We start from the raw sequence: 17,843 nt of genomic DNA, 5'->3' as shown, positions 1-17,843 counted from the left end.
ACCTGGATAAGGCAATAGAAACAAATCCCTGTTTGGCAGTGCAGTGGTTCTAGGAAGTTAGAGGAGAACATCTCTTTTCTCCTAAGAGCTATCTTCATCAAATGATTGCGTAGTTTGAAATAATTTCCTAGATATCACATTTCCCTGACACCATATTTTATAATGTAGAAAAAAATGCACATTCTTGAGTAAACTTTAAATTATTCATATACATGCGTATGCGTAATATATATACACATTTATAGATAATCTGTTCTTATTCTTTTTAAAAGTAAATAAATAATAAACTAAATATTAAAAGTTCCCTCCCACTGCATGATATTTGGCCTGGAAGTGATGATGACAGACCTTTGATCCTGGTCTCTCATCATCACTTCTGGTCACATCCCTGGTCACATAAAGGGAATTGTGACTTCCTTCTAGCATCATAAAAGGCTTTACAGCGTCCACCTTGGTCTCTGGGATCACCCATTAAGGGAAAAGCTATCCATTATGTCATAAGGACTCGTAAGTAGCTCATGTTAATTGAATACCTCCTATGTGCCAAGAACTAAAGCCTCCCACCAAGAGCTAGGACTAACTTGCCAGACATGTGCATGAGCCACCCTGTTAGTAGATTCTCCACTTCTGGAAGGTTTCAGATGACCACAGCCCCAGCTGGCACCTTGACTGCTTTGGATGCCCTGAGTAAGAAACGCTTAGCCAAGCTGCTCCTGAATTCCTAACCCCTTCTTCCAGAACTTGAAATGAGTTCCTAAAGCACTTGCACAGAAGAGCCACAAAAACCTCAGATAGGGGGCGAGAGAAAGAGGATGGAAGAGCTATTAAAATTGTTTCTTTCTTCACAGTCTTTCCCAGAAATATCTCTGAAATCATGTAGGTCTTGGAGGGAGGCTTTGTCCCCTTTCTCTCCTCTGAGTAACTCATTGTAGACCCCAACAGTGCAAGATGTAGGATAATAGGAGGAATTATTTCCAGGGAGTACCAGTAATGATATTGAGCATGAAAATAGTTAAACAGGACAAAAGAAATACCTCAAACAGATCAATTGGGCAGAAAGCTGATGTGCATATAAAAGAATTCCCATCTGGAAACCAGAGGGTTGAAGTTCTGAAGAAAACTTCAGGGCCCCAGCCAGACAGTGTCTGTCATGCAAAAGGCCTCAGTGATGGAAGGAACAGGAAATGTCATCAAAAACTAATGAGACTGTCAAGTTTCAGCTAGAATTAGATAAAAGCCTGCTTCACTTGCAGGGGACAGTCCTAGTTAGAAGATGAGGAGCCAGAACAAAGCTTGAAGAATTGGATGTTTAAGATAGATTTTTAAATCTCCTCTTATTCACCTATGCCTTCTATACTACATTTAAGGACAATAACTTCAAAGTACCTGGCAACCCAGAATAGTTGGCATTTCTCTTTGTAGAATGACTATTTTAAAAAGGTACCTGGAACCTCCCATTTCAGGGGGAAAGATCACATACAACTTGAGAAACTAGTGCCTTTATAGGGACCAATTGGGGAAGATAATATCAAAGAGAAACAAATGGGAGTTTACATATGCGTGTGTGTGAATTTGACCTGAGTATCAGCTTTGCTTTCTAAGCATGCTGAAAATGTTTGTGGTCAAAGGATCAGGTGTAAACTTCTTGTTATATATTTTCTTAAGATTTCAGATTAAAAGACACATACATGTTCAATCTACTACCTTTGGAATTATCAAATAACCACAACAATTTCCTATATAGGACTGAATTTTTCCTAGTCATAATATGAAGAATACAAATAGAGCATTTACTAGAGGAATGTTAATAGGCCATGTTTCTTCTTTTTTCTTTAGTTTTGTAGACAGAGTCTCATTCTGTCACTTAGGCTGGAGTACAGTGGCATCTCGGCTCACTGCAAACTCAGCCTCCAGGTTCAAGCAATTATTGTGCCTCAGACTCTGCAGTAGCTGGGACTACAGGTGCCTGCCACTATGCCCAGCTAATTTTTGTATTCTTTGTAGAGACAGGATTTTACCATGTTGGCCAGGCTGGTCACAAATTCCTGGCCTGAAGTGATGCACCTGCCTTGGGCCCCAAAGTGCTGGCATTACAGGAGTGAGCCACTGCGCCTGGCCGGCCATGTTTCTTCTTTTGTGATTTGCCTATAAATATCCTCAGACCACATGTTCTCTTAAGGTATTTATGTGCTCATGTTTTATGTACACACATAGACACGCACACGCATACCTCACAGACACATCAGATTTTGGTTCTAAAAAATCAAGTTTGGAGGAAATTTTAAATTTTAGGCTAGGTTAGATACTTCTTGAAATTTTGAAGGGTATTTTAAACTCTCCATATACATCCCTGGGGTAAAGCAGTGACAGGGGCCACATTTGCCTTTTTCTGATGCCCTTGAGTCCTCCTTCTACATCTGCAGCTTTCTTCTCTGTCCTGCATCTCACTCCTCTTGGATACTTTCCATTACTGGTTTCCTCATTAGAACATCTCTGCATTTATAAAGCCCTCTTCCCCCATCAGAAAAATAGTTGTTCTGATCCATCACTACAACTGTTTTTGTTGGAGGTGTAAATTTTCATTTTTTTGTTTCCTGTGTCCTATCTGTTGTAGCATGAAGTTGGGAGAAAATGCATTTGAGGCTTCTTTCCAGTTGCACCTTTTATCACAAAGGCTTATAAATAATATTTTGAAATTCATTTTCTTCCTCTCGTCTTTGTACCAATGTTTGATGTCTTTGTTCTGGCCTTCATCATCTGTCACCTAGATATGATAATAGCTTCTAAATGTATCTCCATGACTCTAGACTCTCCTTAAATCTGTCTTAGCCCAAGAGGGTAATCATTGTAAGACTCAAGTCTGATTATGATATTTCCTCGGTTAACATCTTCCGTTATTCATTACCTACATTATAAATACAAACAAAATAGCCTGATATATAAGGCCTTTTACAGTCTGTTCCCAGTCTACTCTCCCAGACTCATCTTCCTTGACTCCTCTTAGCCTCAGCTCTCTCTGTCTTCCCTTGGTTTCCAGATACTTGAAAGACTCTCCCTACCTTTAAGACATCCTTTGTTCTACAGTATACTCAGTTTTTAATTCCAGATATAGATAATGCATTCAGATATAGAAAAACATGGAAAAATAAAAACTAGATCCCTTCTCTATTTTATATGCCCTGACTCATATTACCATAGATTGCAACCATCTCAGAACTGGCAGCAATCCCTTTGCCAAGTAGACGACTATTGTACTATTAATTGAATATATTTTCCTGTCTTTCTCCTACTCTGTCATAATTCTGAATTCAAATATAGAAAGTTTTGGGGAAGAACTGGAAAGAAAGCATGTGGAGAAGATAAGATTAAAAAAGTGGATGTGGGCATGACCAGTGGTATGTTGTATCCATATCCGGGCGGGTGAAGTCTCCACAATTAAAATACTCTTGGTATGACAGAGTCAAGAAAATCCCTGGCAATAATTTATCTAGAATTCTTAAAAACTTTTCATTAGTTTATAAAATCAAAGAGCCAGGTAATAGATATGGAAGACACTAAGTGGACCAGATTTGTTTTAGAAACAGAATTGTCCAGCTCTTTAGTTTTAGAACTGAGAAAGAGATTGAGATAACACCCAAAGGCATAGGAGGGAGAGACAGAACCAATACTAAAAACAACCAATAAGGTTTTGGTCTAGGCAGAACTTACACTATTTGAAGAAAAATGTAGAAAACAAAAACAAAGCAACTAAAAACATGAGGCTAAAGAGAACAATAGTATGTAAGGGATATGAAGTAGCATTTTATCCTTAAAACCAGGAAGAGAAAGTGCATGCCTTTGAAAATAATCTATTGCAGGAAACAGAATAAAGTATTTTCATAGACAGAAAAATTTAATAACAGCGGTATAGGAAACATGAAGAGCAAAATCGCTAAAGTGAGTTAAGGTAGAGTACGAATTAAGAAGGAAGAATTGCTAGAAAACGAACAATGAGTGAACTTCATTAAATTCTACATTGGAGGAAGTGCACATAATACCATTGGTATTATCCATGGGTTATATGCAGAAGAAACTTCAGTTATTTTAGACTACAGAGATGATATAAAAAAGAAAACTATGGGATAGAAGGTACTATTTTTGAATAGATTGAGGCCTTAGTATGTGTCAGGTTTTGTATTAGTCCATTTTTGCACTGCTATGAAGACATACCTGAGAGTGGGTAATTTATAAAATAAAGAGGTTTGGCTGGGCACAGTGGCTCATGCCTGTAATCCCACCACTTTGGGAGGCCGAGGCGCGGGGATCACGCAGTCAGGAGATCAAGACCATTCTGGCTAACTCGGTGAAACCCCGTCTCTACTGAAAATGCAAAAAACAAAATTAGCCAGGGTGGTGGCGGGCGCCTGTAGTCTGAGCTACTTGGGAGGCTGAGGCAGGAGAATGGCGTGAACCCGGGAGGCGGAGCTTGGAGTGAGCCGAGATTGCGCCACTGCACTCCAGCCTGGGCGACAGAGCGAGACTCCGTCTGGAAAAAAGAAAAGAAAAGAAAAGAGAAGAAAAGAAAAGAAAACTTACAATAATGGTGGAAAGGGAAGAAAACATGTCCTTCTTCACATAGTGGCAGGGAGAAGACGAATGACAGCCGAGCAAAGGGGAAGCCCTTTATAAAACCATCAGCTCTCATGAGACCTTACTGTCACGAGAATAGCATGGGGGAAGCCACTCCCATGACTCAATTACCTCCCATCAGGCCCCTCCCACAACACATAGGGACTAAGGGAACAACAAGTCAAGATGAGATTTGGGTGATGTCACGGCCAAACCATATCAAGCTTTATATAATATTTGCCTACTAGATATAATTTACGTATAATACAATTAATTCTTATAACAACTCTATGAGATGGGCACTATTATCTTCTGTAATTTACAGATGAGAAAATTAGAGTTTAGAAGGTTAACTTGTCCAAGCCTACACACATGGCAAATAGAACTTGCCAGAACAAACCAGTTCCAGGTTAAGGAACTGTAATTAACTTTTTATTTTATAAAAATCTCTATTGTGAAAGGCTAAAACCATACTTGAAAGGTAAATGACACTCTGAAAAAAATATATGTAATGCCTATGACAACCAAAGACTTGTAATTAGCTATCATAACTATAAAAGAAAAACATGAGGAACATGAATTATTTAAAGAGAATGTGGTCTGAGGACATTTATAGACAAATAATAAAAGAAGATACATAGCCAATTAGCATGCCTTTAGTAAATAGAAACTTTGCTGGTAATAAAATAATTCAAAAATAGAAAGGCAATTGAAATCATTTGTACATGTTTTAAATCAATAAAAAGAATAATACCCTGTCAGCAAGAGGTGAAGGCAGGCACACTTCACCTTTATTCATGCTAGTAATAAAGATGGGCATATACATTTTTTGGATAGTCATGAACAATGTGAATGGAAAGCCTTTAAAAACTCATTTGACTTTGAGCCAAAATACCTACTATCAGAAATTCATAATTGTACAAGTAGATAATCATATATGTTTATTACAGTATGTTTCCCATTTTCCATACTATTGTTTATAATAGGGAAAATGGAAAATGCTAAGTATTAAATACACAATGGAGCATTTGTTAATGAAATAAGTTTTGGATATTAAGAATAAGTTATATCTGTATGTTTAGATGGGAAAAATCCTTCAATTACAACATAAGAAAATATATAGAAAAGCATATATGCTATGATATTCCCTTTTGCTTATTTGTGTTTGCATTCTTTCCATAAAGGACCTGGATTATTAATGTTAAAGTAAATAAAAACATCCCAGTAAAAAAGTTTCATTTTTCATCACTCAAATAGAACAAAGCTCCAGTTCCAAAAGTAGCTTCTTACTTTTCTGATAATACCACCCTAAGTCAATTACATTGATTGTCTTGCTGAGGACAACTAGAAATGATAGACTGCTGCAGGCCTGTATGCCAGAAACTGGAGCCATTCAGAGAAGGCAGTCCCTGCCAGAGTTGCCACCTGAGGCTGAGTAGGAGTGGAGTACCCTGGAAGTCTCCCTTTTCCTGTCCTGTGATTTCTCCTGCCTGTGTCTTCCAGGAGTCTAACCTAGCGGGAAGCCAGGTGATGTGGGAATTTACAGTCCAGTTGTAGGGAAAAGGTCAGAACCAGATCCGAGAGAAAACAGGCCCAGAAACAGCACAAGGAGGCCACAAACTACATGGGTAGATGCCATTTAGACTTATTGGTGGATATCCATCTTTCAGAAGAGTCTAGGCTGAGAGGTTCAAGGTTAAGAGTGATCCACATATACAGAGCCTATGGGCCACTGGTAGGTTCATTCTGGTCTGCCTGGGATAGCTTTATTTTATCCTTGTTGTCCTAGTGAAGTTTTAAATAATGCTCTCTCTCTCATAAATGTTCCACTTTAAAAGATGAATCATATCGTTGCCCTAACTATAGGAGTTTCTCTCTCAGATTATTTGATTATTCTCAAGAGTTCTTCTCTGAAATTGATAGAACTAATGCCAGAAAGAGGATGTATATGGCCACACTATCTATACTTGGAGACCCTACACAAAATGCAATTCCTCGTATAGTGAACTCAACATGCGCAGGATAGAGTCTATGCAAAAATGGTGCTTTTACAGTCTAATCCTCATAGGTTGCTGCTAGAACATTAAGGTGCAGATTAAATTTATTTAAATATCTGAAGCTGAAGATCTGAGATATTAAATCTTAGTAAACCAATGAAAATACTTTTTTATGACAAGGAGCTCTTATTCGCAATTGTAGCAAAAATATAAAGGAAACAATTTGGGAAGAAATATAATGAATGAAATGAGGACAACCTCAAAACTTCTGTGATCAGGAAAAGCAACAAAAAGAAAAGACTTTAGTCAAGAAATATCTATTCCTGATTAGAAAACTCAATGTTCCAAAGTTATTTAGTGCATAATTAGTTGTAATTTGAAATCAATCTCAATTATAATTCAATGACATTCTAAAGTTTGTTTGCAGGAATATCCTGATAGTACTTGGAAAAGATAAATCATTGAGGAAGACTATGGAGGAGGCTTATACCACCAGACTTTAAAATATCTTAAAATGTTGTAAAAATTAAAGCAGGGTATATTAGGAGCAGAAGTAAAATTCTGAAAATTTCAGAATGCATTCTATTATATGTAAGAGTATACTACATTTAAAAAGTTGGCAAACATAATCCATAAAAGAGTAGAAGGTTATTGAATAAGCGATAGTGTGAAAAACAGCTAATTATAAAATTAAATTACAAATGTAATGTATTACTTTGCTCAAGCTACTATAATAAAATAACACAGACTATAAGTTTGTTTCTCACAGTTCTGGAGGCTGGAAGTTTACAAACACAATGACTGGCAATTCTATTTCTGAGGAGGGCTTTCTTCCTCTTCTTAAAATGGTGCTGTCCTTATAGGATTAGGGCCCCACCCTTATGACCTCATTTAACCTTTATCGCCTCCTCTCTGACCCCATCTCCACATTAGTTACACTGAGGGTTTAGGACTTCAATTAAGAATGTTGTGGAGCACAAACACGAAGTCCATGGCATGTAGAAAAACGGGCAAATAAAGCTAAAATGAAACTATCACAATTGCTAGAAAAAAATATAAATATACATAAGGGCTATTTGGGCTAAAGTTTCACCAGCATTTGAATGTTTACAGATTTAAAATTAATAAAAACAGAAAATATTTTTAATAGAGTTAATTAATTTTTGGCTTTCTAAATCATCAGTCTTGAAATTGAGATTTGTGTAAATTTTACTTAAATACAAAGTGGCAGTGTAGAACAGAGCCCTCTTGTATTTGGATATTTAACTTGGAAATCATAAAGTAAAAGCACACAGAGTTTTTAAATGGCTATGAAGTAGCACAGGCATTTCTAGGAAACATACTATGTTTTTCTAGGAACGAAATGAAGAAGCAGAAGAAAAAAATATCAATCATTCTTCCTGAAGGAAGTTAAAAACCTTATTTTGAGATTATTAAAGCTACCTTGAATTATTGAAGGTGCAGGTTTTTAGACAGAGTTCAAATTAGGATAGTTTCATTGTATTAATAGGTTAATGTCAAAGAGAAAGGGAGCAAAGTGGGAAAAGGAAATATCCCTGTTAATTAGATGGGCTCAAAAGCTGGCAAGAAAAAGTAATATTAGCATGCAGTTTTGTGAGATGACATGTAAGTACAAGACAAAACAGTGGATGTTTTAACAGAGTTGAACTTTTAACTTTAAGGGAAGTCTAATTCTTTATTTCTGTGGTGTCTCTCATGCTCAAAAAAAAAGTTTGATATAGCTTTTTGGGAGAGCGTTGACCTCACAGTCTGTGATACATTATCTTGGAAATATTGTCATTGGAAGCAAATATTCACCTTCTGAAGGTTACTTTTTCTTTCTGCATGATGATAAATTCTTCCTAGACTCCTGCTGATGGATAAAGAGATTGACTAGGCCAGGGAATACTTGCTTATGCATGAATGTTTGGTGGACTATGAGGATATTAATTTTCTTCTGTTGCATCAAAATTCTGTCAGAGATAATGCTGAGAGAGTAATGTGGTATATTGAATTATAAATTCATAATTATTTATTTCCTCTCCACCATTACCTTATTTATGCATAGGCATTGGTTACAAGCTTGGTCATATGATGTGGCTTGGCTAATGATATGACTTTTGCCATACCTAAGCAGAAGCTTTAAAGGTGCCCTCATGCATTGACACTACCTCTTTAGTTCCTGCCTTTTGCCAAGAATGAACAGCATTTTCATGTAGTTAATGCCTCTGCAGCCTGGGTTCCAGAAGGAGAAGACACATAGAGTCTAATTGAGCCTCGTTATGTCCAGGAGAGTGGATGAGAGCCACAAAAGCCTACTGTTCTCATGTTATATGCACAACAAGTTTTTATTATCATCTTTGTTAACTACTAAGATTTTGAAGTTGTAAGCTACTGCACAAAAACTGACCAGCAAATAAATGGTGCCAGAAGTGGCATAATGCCAAAAAGAACTTTTAAATACAGGACTGGTAAATATATAGCAAGCAAACTTAGAAAGCAGGCAGAAAAAATGTAGCAATCTATCTTATGCATTGGTAAAATAATTGCCTGCAATAAATTGGAAGCCAGAAAGGGCATCTAATAAACTTGTGACTTTGGCAAAGAGAAACTGAGCAGAATTTTCATGCCATGAGTTGGTTGTCATTAGTGAAATTTGATTAGATATTACAATAAAGAATGAGCTAAGAGAAGAATTAGTATATTTCCAAGGAAGAAGAATGGGAAGAGAGATACTGTAATTCCAACATTCTAAGACTGGCAGTTGAAAGGCACACAGCTTTTTTTTTTTTTTTTTTTTTTTTTTAATACTTTAAGGTCTAGTGTACATGTGCAAAACGTACAGGTCTGCTACATATGTATACATGTGCCATGTTGGTGTGCTGCACCCATTAACTTATCATTTACATTAGATATATCTCCTAATGCTATCCCTCCCCAATCCCCCCACTCCACAATAAGACCTGGTGTGTGATGATCCCCTTCCTGTGTCCAAGTGATCTCATTATTCAATTCCTACCTATAAGTGAGAACATGCAGTGTTTGGTTTTCTGTTCTTGTGATAGTTTGCTGAGAATGATGGTTTCCAGCTACATCCATGTCCCTACAAAGGACATGATCTCATACTTTTTTATGGCTGCATAGTATTCCATGGTGTATATGTGCCACATTTTCTTAATCCAGTCTGTCACTGATGGACATTTGGGTTGGTTCCAAGTCTTTGCTATTGTGAATAGTGCCACAATAAACATATGTGTGCATGTGTCTTTATAGCAGCATGACTTATAATCCTTGGGGTATATCCCCAGTAATGGGATGGCTGGGTCGAATGGTATTTCTAGTTCTAGATCCTTGAGGAATCGCCACACTGTTTTGCAAATGGTTGAACAAGTTTACAGTCCCACCAACAGTGTAAAAGTGTTCCTATTTCTCCACATCCTCTCTAGCACCTGGTTGTTTCCTGATTTTTTAATGATCGCCATTCTAACTGGTGTGAGATGGTATCTCATTGTGGTTTTGATTTGCATTTCTCTGATGGCGAGTGATGATGAACATTTTTTCATGTGTCTGTTGGCTGTATGAATGTCTTCTTTTGAGAAGTGTCTGCTCATATCCTTTGCCCACTTTTTGATGGGGTTGTTTGTTTTTTTCTTGTAAATTTGATTGAGTTCTTTATAGGTTCTGGATATTAGCCCTTTGTCAGAGGAGTAGATTGCAAAAATTTTCTCCCATTCTGTAGGTTGCCTGTTCACTCTGATGGTAGTTTCTTTTGCTGTGCAGAAGCTCTTTAGTTTAATTAGATCCCATTTGTCAATTTTGGCTTTTGTTGCCGTTGCTTTTGGTGTTTTAGATGTGAAGTCCTTGCCCATACCTATGTCCTGAATGGTATTACCTAGGTTTTCTTCTAGGGTTTTTATGGTTTCAGGTCTAACATTTAAGTCTCTAATCCATCTTGAATTAATTTTCATATAAGGAGTAAGGAAAGGATCCAGTTTCAGCTTTCTACTTGTGGCTAGCCAATTTTCCCAGCACCATTTATTAAATAGGGAATCCTTTCCCCATTTCTTGTTTTTGTCAGGTTTGTCAAAGATCAGATGGCTGTAGATGTGTGGTATTATTTCTGAGGGCTCTGTTGTGTTCCATTGGTCTATATCTCTGTTTTGGTACCAGTACCATGCTGTTTTGGTTACTGTAGCCTTGTAGTATAGTTTGAAGTCAGGTAGCATGATGCCTCCAGCTTTGTTCTTTTGGCTTAGGATTGTCTTGGAGATGCGGGCCCTTTTTTGGTTCCATATGAACTTTAAGGCAGTTTTTTCCAATTCTGTGAAGAAAGTCATTGGTAGTTTAGTGGGGATGGCATTGAATCTATAAATTACCTTGGGCAGTAAGGCCATTTTCACAATACTGATTCTTCCTTTCCATGAGCATGGTATGTTCTTCCACTTGTTTGTGTCCTCTTTTATTTCACTGAGCAGTGGTTTGTAGTTCTCCTTGAAGAGGTCCTTTACATCCTTTGTAAGTTGGATTTCTAGGTATTTTATTATCCTTGAAGCTATTGTGAATGGGAGTTCATTCATGATTTGGCTCTCTGTTTGTCTGTTACTGGTGTATAAGAATGCTTGTGATTTTTGCACATTGATTTTGTATCCTGAGACTTTGCTGAAGTTGCAATAATAATGGGAGACTTTAACACCCCACTGTCAACTTTAGACAGATCAACAAGACAGAAAGTTAACAAGGATATTCAGGAATTGAACTCAACTCTGCACCAAGAAGACCTAATAGACATCTACAGAACTCTCCACTCCAAATCAACAGAATATACATTCTTCTCAGCACCACATTGCACTTATTCCAAAATTGACCACATAGTTGGAAGTAAAGCACTCCTCAGCAAATGTACAAGAACAGAAATTATAACAAACTGTCTCTCAGACCACAGTGCAATCAAACTAGAATTCAGGACTAAGAAACTCAATCAAAACCGCTCAACTACATGGAAACTGAATAACCTGCTCCTGAATGACTACTGGGTACATAATGAAATGAAGGCAGAAATAAAGATGTTCTTTGAAACCAATGAGAACCAGGATACAACATACTAGAATCTCTGGGACACATTTAAAGCAGTGTGTAGAGGGAAATTTATAGCACTAAATGCCCACAAGAGAAAGCAGGAAAGATCTAAAATTGACACCCTAACATCACAATTAAAAGAACTAGAGAAGCAAGAGCAAACACATTCAAAAGCCAGCAGAAGGCAAGAAATAACCAAGATCAGAGCAGAACTGAAGGAGATAGAGGCACAGAAAACCCTCCAAAAAATCAGTGAATCCAGGAGCTGGTTTTTTGAAAAGATCAACAAAATTGATAGACCATTAGCAAGACTAGTAAAGAAGAAGAGAGAGAAGAATCAAATAGATGCAATAAAAAATGATAAAGGGGATATCACCACCGACCCCACAGAAATACAAACTACCATCAGAGAATACTATAAACACCTCTATGCAAATAAACTAGAAAACCTAGAAGAAATGGAAAATTTCCTGGACACTTACACTCTCCCAAGACGAAACCAGGAAGAAGTTGAATCGCTGAATATACCAATAGCAGGCTCTGAAATTGAGGCAATAATTAATAGCCTACCAACCAAAAAAAGTCCAGGACCAGACGGATTCACAGCCGAATTCTACCAGAGGTACAAGGAGGAGTTGGTACCATTCCTTCTGAAACTATTCCAATCAATAGAAAAAGAGGGAATCCTCCCTAATCATTTTATGAGGCCAACGTCATCCTGACACCAAAGCCTGACAGAGATAGAAAAAAAAAAAAAAGAGAGAGAGAGAGAATAATCATAGAAAAAAGAATAATCATAAAAAAATCTAAAAAAAAAAAAAAAGAGAGAGAATATCCCTGATGAACATCGATGCACAAATCCTCAATAAAATACTGGCAAACCGAATCCAGCAGCACATCAAAAAGCTTATCCACCATGATCAAGTGGGCTTCATCCCTGGGATGAAAGGCTGGTTCAACATACGCAAATCAATAAACGTAATCCAGCATATAAACAGAACCAAAGACAAAAACCACATGATTATCTCAATAGATGCAGAAAAGGCCTTTTACAAAATTCAACAGCCCTTCATGCTAAAAACTCTCAATAAATTCGGTATTGATGGAACATATCTCAAAATAATAAGATCTATTTATGACAAACTCACAGCCAATACCATACTGAATGGGCAGAAACCAGAAGCATTCTCTTTGAAAAGTGGCACAAGACAGGGATGCCTTCTCTCACCACTCTTATTCAACATAGTGTTGGAAGTTCTGGCTAGGGCAATCAGGCAAGAGAAAGAAATAAAGGGTATTCATTTCAGAAAAGAAGAAGTCAAATTGTCCCTGTTTGCAGATGACATGATTGTATATTTAGAAAACCCCATTGTCTTGGTACACAGCCTTTTTATTTCACAATAAACTATTGTGAAATGAAGACAGTCTCCAAGCAAAGAACCAATTAATGGTGTGATTCTTCCACCCTTAAGACCTCTCATTAGAGTAAGATAGACTCAGAAAATCCTTTCTGTTGGACAAAATGTCTCAAAGACCTGAAATGTGTTGCTATCCCTAGGAATAATGCTAAACTTGAGATGGCCAAAATCAAGTCTTGAGTAGCACAGTCCAGCAGAAATATATTGCAACCTACCACATATATAGCCTAAAATTTGAATAACCACATTTAATAAACTAAACAGAAACATGTAAATAATTCGATACATTTGCTGATTTTAAGATGTATTAATTCAACATATACAGAATATTATGATTTCTACATGTAATCAATATAAAAATATTAATGAGACCTCCATTTTTTGTACTTCGTGTTCAATATCAGATGTGTGCTTTATACTTAAAACAAATCTCAGTTCATACTAGTCACATTGCAAATGCTTAGTAACCATAGGTGACTAATGGCTACCCTATTGGACAGCACAGCTCTAGAGAATTAGGAATGCCAGAAAAAGAATTATGTGGTTCCTGCAAAGGAAATGAATAGAATAAAATAGGCCAAGAGAAGGGCAATAAAGTTTTTAAAAGAATCCTATTGCTAGAATGAACTTAAAAAGATTGTGACTCTTCAGATATAAATTGACCTTTCAGACTTCCCATGCTCAGTAAATAGTCTGATAACTGCAATAAATGTATTCTACTGAGATATTGAAGTTGTTTGGTGCCATATCAAAAGTTAACTAATGCAAGAAGTAGTAAACATATTTTTTAAAATAGCAAACTTTAAATAAGATTGGCTTTTACAGCTGGGCGCAGTGGCCCACGCCTGTAATCACAGCACTTTGGGAGGCCGAGGCAGGCGGATCATGAGGTCAGGAGATTGACACCATCCTGGCTAACATGGTGAAACCTCGTCTCTACTAAAAATACAAAAAATTTGCTGTGCATGGTGGCAGGTGCCTGTAGTCCCAGTACTTGGGAGGCTGAGGCAGGAGAATGGTGTAAACCCAGGAGGCAGAGGTTGCAGTGAGCCAAGATCACGCCACTGCACTCCAGCCTGGGGACAGAACAAGACTCCGTCTCAAAAACAAAAACAAAAAGATAGACTTTCACTACTGCCAAACAATGCATAGCTCTTTCTCCTGACTTTGGTCTCTCTGACATATGCTTAAAAAGTGAAAGCTTACCTCATTACACACCAGCAAAAACTAATATCATAGTACATTGGAAAAAGCAGAAGAATTTGTATCAGAGAGACATGGATTTCAGTTTTGATCTTGCCACTCTTTAAATACAAGTTTACATTGTGTTATTGTGATTGGTTTTATTGTGCTTCACAAGATTATTCTTTTCACGAATTGAAAGTGTGTGGTAACCCTGCATGGAGCAAGTCTATCGGTGGCATTTTTTCAAACATCTGTTCATTTTATATCTTTGTGTCATATTTTGGTAATTCTCACAATATTTTAAACTTTTTCGTTATTATTGTATCTTTTTTTTCAATTCAGTGATTTTTGGATGTTACTACTGTCATTGTCTTATGCGCACCATGAACCATCCATGCCTGTATAAAATGATGAACTTAATAAATCTGTGTGCTCTGACTACTCAACCGTTGGCAATTCTCCCATCTCGCTCACTTTCTTCAGGCCTTCTGATTTGTTCAGACACAATAGTACTGAAATTAGGCCAATTAATAACCCCACAGTGGTTCAAGTGAAAGAAAGAATCACATGTATTTTACTTTAAATCAAAAACTAGAAATGATTAAACTTAGTGAGAAAGGCATGTCAAAAACTGAGATGAACTGAAAAGTAGGTATCTTGCACAAAACATTTAGCCAAGTTGTGAATGCAAAGGAAAAGTTCTTGAGGGAAATTAAAAATGCTACTCGGGTGAACAAATGAATGATAAGAAAGTAAAATAGCCCTATTGCTGATGTGGAGAAAGTTTAACTGATCTGGATAGAAGACCAAACCAGTCACAACAGTCCCTTAAGCCAAAGCGTAATTCAAAGCAAGGCCCTAAATCTCTTCAATTCTGTGAACAATGAGAGAGGCAAGGAAGCTGCCAAAGAAATGTTTAAAGGCAGCAGAGGTTGATTGCTTCATGAGATTTAAAAAAGAAAGCCATCTCTATAACATAAAAGTGCAAACTGAAGCAGCAAGTGCTGATTTAGAAGTGGCAGCAAGTTATCCAGAAGATCTAGGTAAGATCACAGAGGGAAATGGCTATACTACACACCCAGTTTTTAATGTAGACAAAACTGTCCTGTATTGGAAGGAGATGCTACCTAGAACTTGCATAGCTAGAGAAGAGAAGTCAGTGCCTGATTTCAGTGCTTCAAAGACAGGGTGACTCTCTTATTCAAGACTAGTACAGCATATGACTGAAGCCAGTGATCATTTACTATTCCAAAAATCCTAGGGCCCTTAAGAATTAAGCTAAACCTAGTCCTCCTGTGCTCTATAAATTGAACAACAAAGCCTGAATGACAGCATATCTATTTATAGCAATGGCTCACTGAATATTCTAAACGCACTTAAGAGAATTGCTGCTTGGGAAGAAAAGATTTCTTTCAAAATACTGCTCATTGACAACATACCTGGACACCCAAGAGCTGTGGTGGAGTTGTCCAAGGAGAATATATATATATATATATATATGCATACACACACACACACACACACACACACACACATACATACACACACACACACACACACACACACACACACACATATATATATATATATATATATATATATATATATATATATATATATAAAATATGGGGGTTTTTTGTTTGTTTTGAGATGGAGTCTTACTCTGTTGCCCAGGCTGGAGTGCAATGGCACAATCTCGGCTCACTGCAATCTCTGCCCCTACACCGGGTTCAAGCGATTCTCCTGCCTCAGTCTCGAGTACCTGGGATTATAGGCACACACCACCACACCCAGCTAATTTTTGTATTTTTATTAGAGACAGGTTTCACCACGTTGGTCAGCTGGTCTTGAACTCCTAACCTTGGGATCTGCCTGCCTCATCCTCTCAAAGTGCTGGGATTACAAGCGCAAGCCACCACGCCTGTCCAAGGATATTAATATTTTCATGCTTGCTAGCACAGCATCCACTCTCTAGTCTGTGAATCAAGGAGTTATTTTGACTTTCAAATCTTATTATTTAAGAAATACATTTCATAAGTCTATAGCTGCCAAAAACAGTGATTTCTGTGATTGATCTGGGCAAAGTAAATTTAAAACCTGGAAAGAATTCACCATTCTAGATGCCGTTAAGAACATTTGTGATTCATGGAAGAAGGTCAAAATATCAACATTAACAAGAGTTCAGAAGAAGTTGATTCCAACTCTCATGGATACTTTGAGAGATTAAAAACTTTAGTGGAGGAAGTAACTGCAGATGTGGTGGGAATAGCAAGAAAATTAAAATTAGAGTGGAGCCTGAAGATGTGACTGAATTGCTGCAATCTCAGGATAACACTTGAGGAGTGTTATCCTCCTAACAGATGAGGAGTTGCTTCTTGTGGATGAGAAAAGAAAGTGTTTTCTTCAGATGGAATGTACTCCTGGTGAAGATGTTATGAACATTGTTGAAATACCAACAAAGGATTAACGTATTCCATTAACTTAGTTGATAAAGCAGCAACAGAGTTTGAGAAAATTGAGTCCAATTTTGAAAGAAGATATACTGTGGGGAAAATGCTATCAGATAGTATTGCATGCTGCAGAAAAATATTTTGTGAAAGGAAGAGTTAATTAGTGTGACAAACTTTATCATTGTCTTAGTTTAAGAAATTGACTCAGCCACTCCAACTTTCAGCAACCACCACTCTGATCAGTCAGCAGCCATCAACTTTGAAGCAAGATGATCCGCCAGCAAAAAGATTAGGATTTGAGAAAGCTCAGATAAGCATTGGAATTTTTAAAAGTAAAGTATATTTTAATTAAAGTGTGCACTTTTGGATTTTTAGACATAATGCTATTGCACACTGAATAGACTATAGAATAGTGTAAATATAACTTTTACAAGCACTAGATACCAAAAATTTTGTGTGACTCGATTGTCATATTCACTTTGTTGCAGTGGTCTGGAACCAAACCTGCAATATCTCAATTATGCCTGTGTGTAATCCTTGTACCAGATACTGTTACACTAACAAATTGTTTCACTAATGACCTCTTTGTATCCACATGTTCTGTGATTTCTCACACTTTCTCTGGACTTAGTCCTATGACTTTCTTTGGCCAATAGGACATCAGAAAACATAACACAAGCAGAGTCTTAAAAAAAGTTTCCACATGGAAATTCTCTTGGAATGTGGCCACTATGTAAAGAAGTTTTAGCATGAAGACTGCTAAAGACATGTTGCCTGGCCTCTAGCTCTTTCTAACAATTAAACATGAGAATGAGGCTATCTTAGATCATTTAGTCCAGACAAGCCAACTAATATGTGCAACCACATGAGTGACCCCCATTAATACAAATGGAAGACCTGCCCAGCTGGGCCCATCCAAAATTGCTAACCTGGAGAATTATGAGCAAATAAAGTGGTTGTTGTTTTAAGCCACTAGTTTTGGGGATAAACTTGTCACACAGCAACTAGATAACCAATACATAGACTTTAGGAATGTTACTTAACCCCCTTGATCAGTTTCCTCATCTATAAAACAAGGTTAATAATATTTACTTTAGTGTTGTAATTCC

The 17,843-nt window shown here is 37.2% G+C and overlaps 1 long non-coding RNA gene across 2 annotated transcripts in view; it reads left to right on the top strand.

Annotated features, from left to right (window-relative positions):
• Window positions 1-436: 436 nt before the first annotated feature.
• Window positions 437-17,843, top strand: part of LOC105471469 (uncharacterized) — a 164,804-nt gene continuing 147,397 nt past the window's right edge. For both annotated transcript variants that reach the window (XR_011610297.1, XR_981141.2), the window contains exon 1: window positions 437-687. This is a non-coding gene — a long non-coding RNA (uncharacterized lncRNA). The remainder of the gene's footprint in view (window positions 688-17,843) is intronic.

Source organism: Macaca nemestrina, chromosome 12 (assembly GCF_043159975.1).
Source record: "Macaca nemestrina isolate mMacNem1 chromosome 12, mMacNem.hap1, whole genome shotgun sequence".
Classification (NCBI taxonomy): Eukaryota; Metazoa; Chordata; class Mammalia; order Primates; family Cercopithecidae; genus Macaca; species Macaca nemestrina.
Note: the sequence above shows the minus strand (reverse complement) of the source record. Positions and strands in the feature narration are given on the sequence as shown.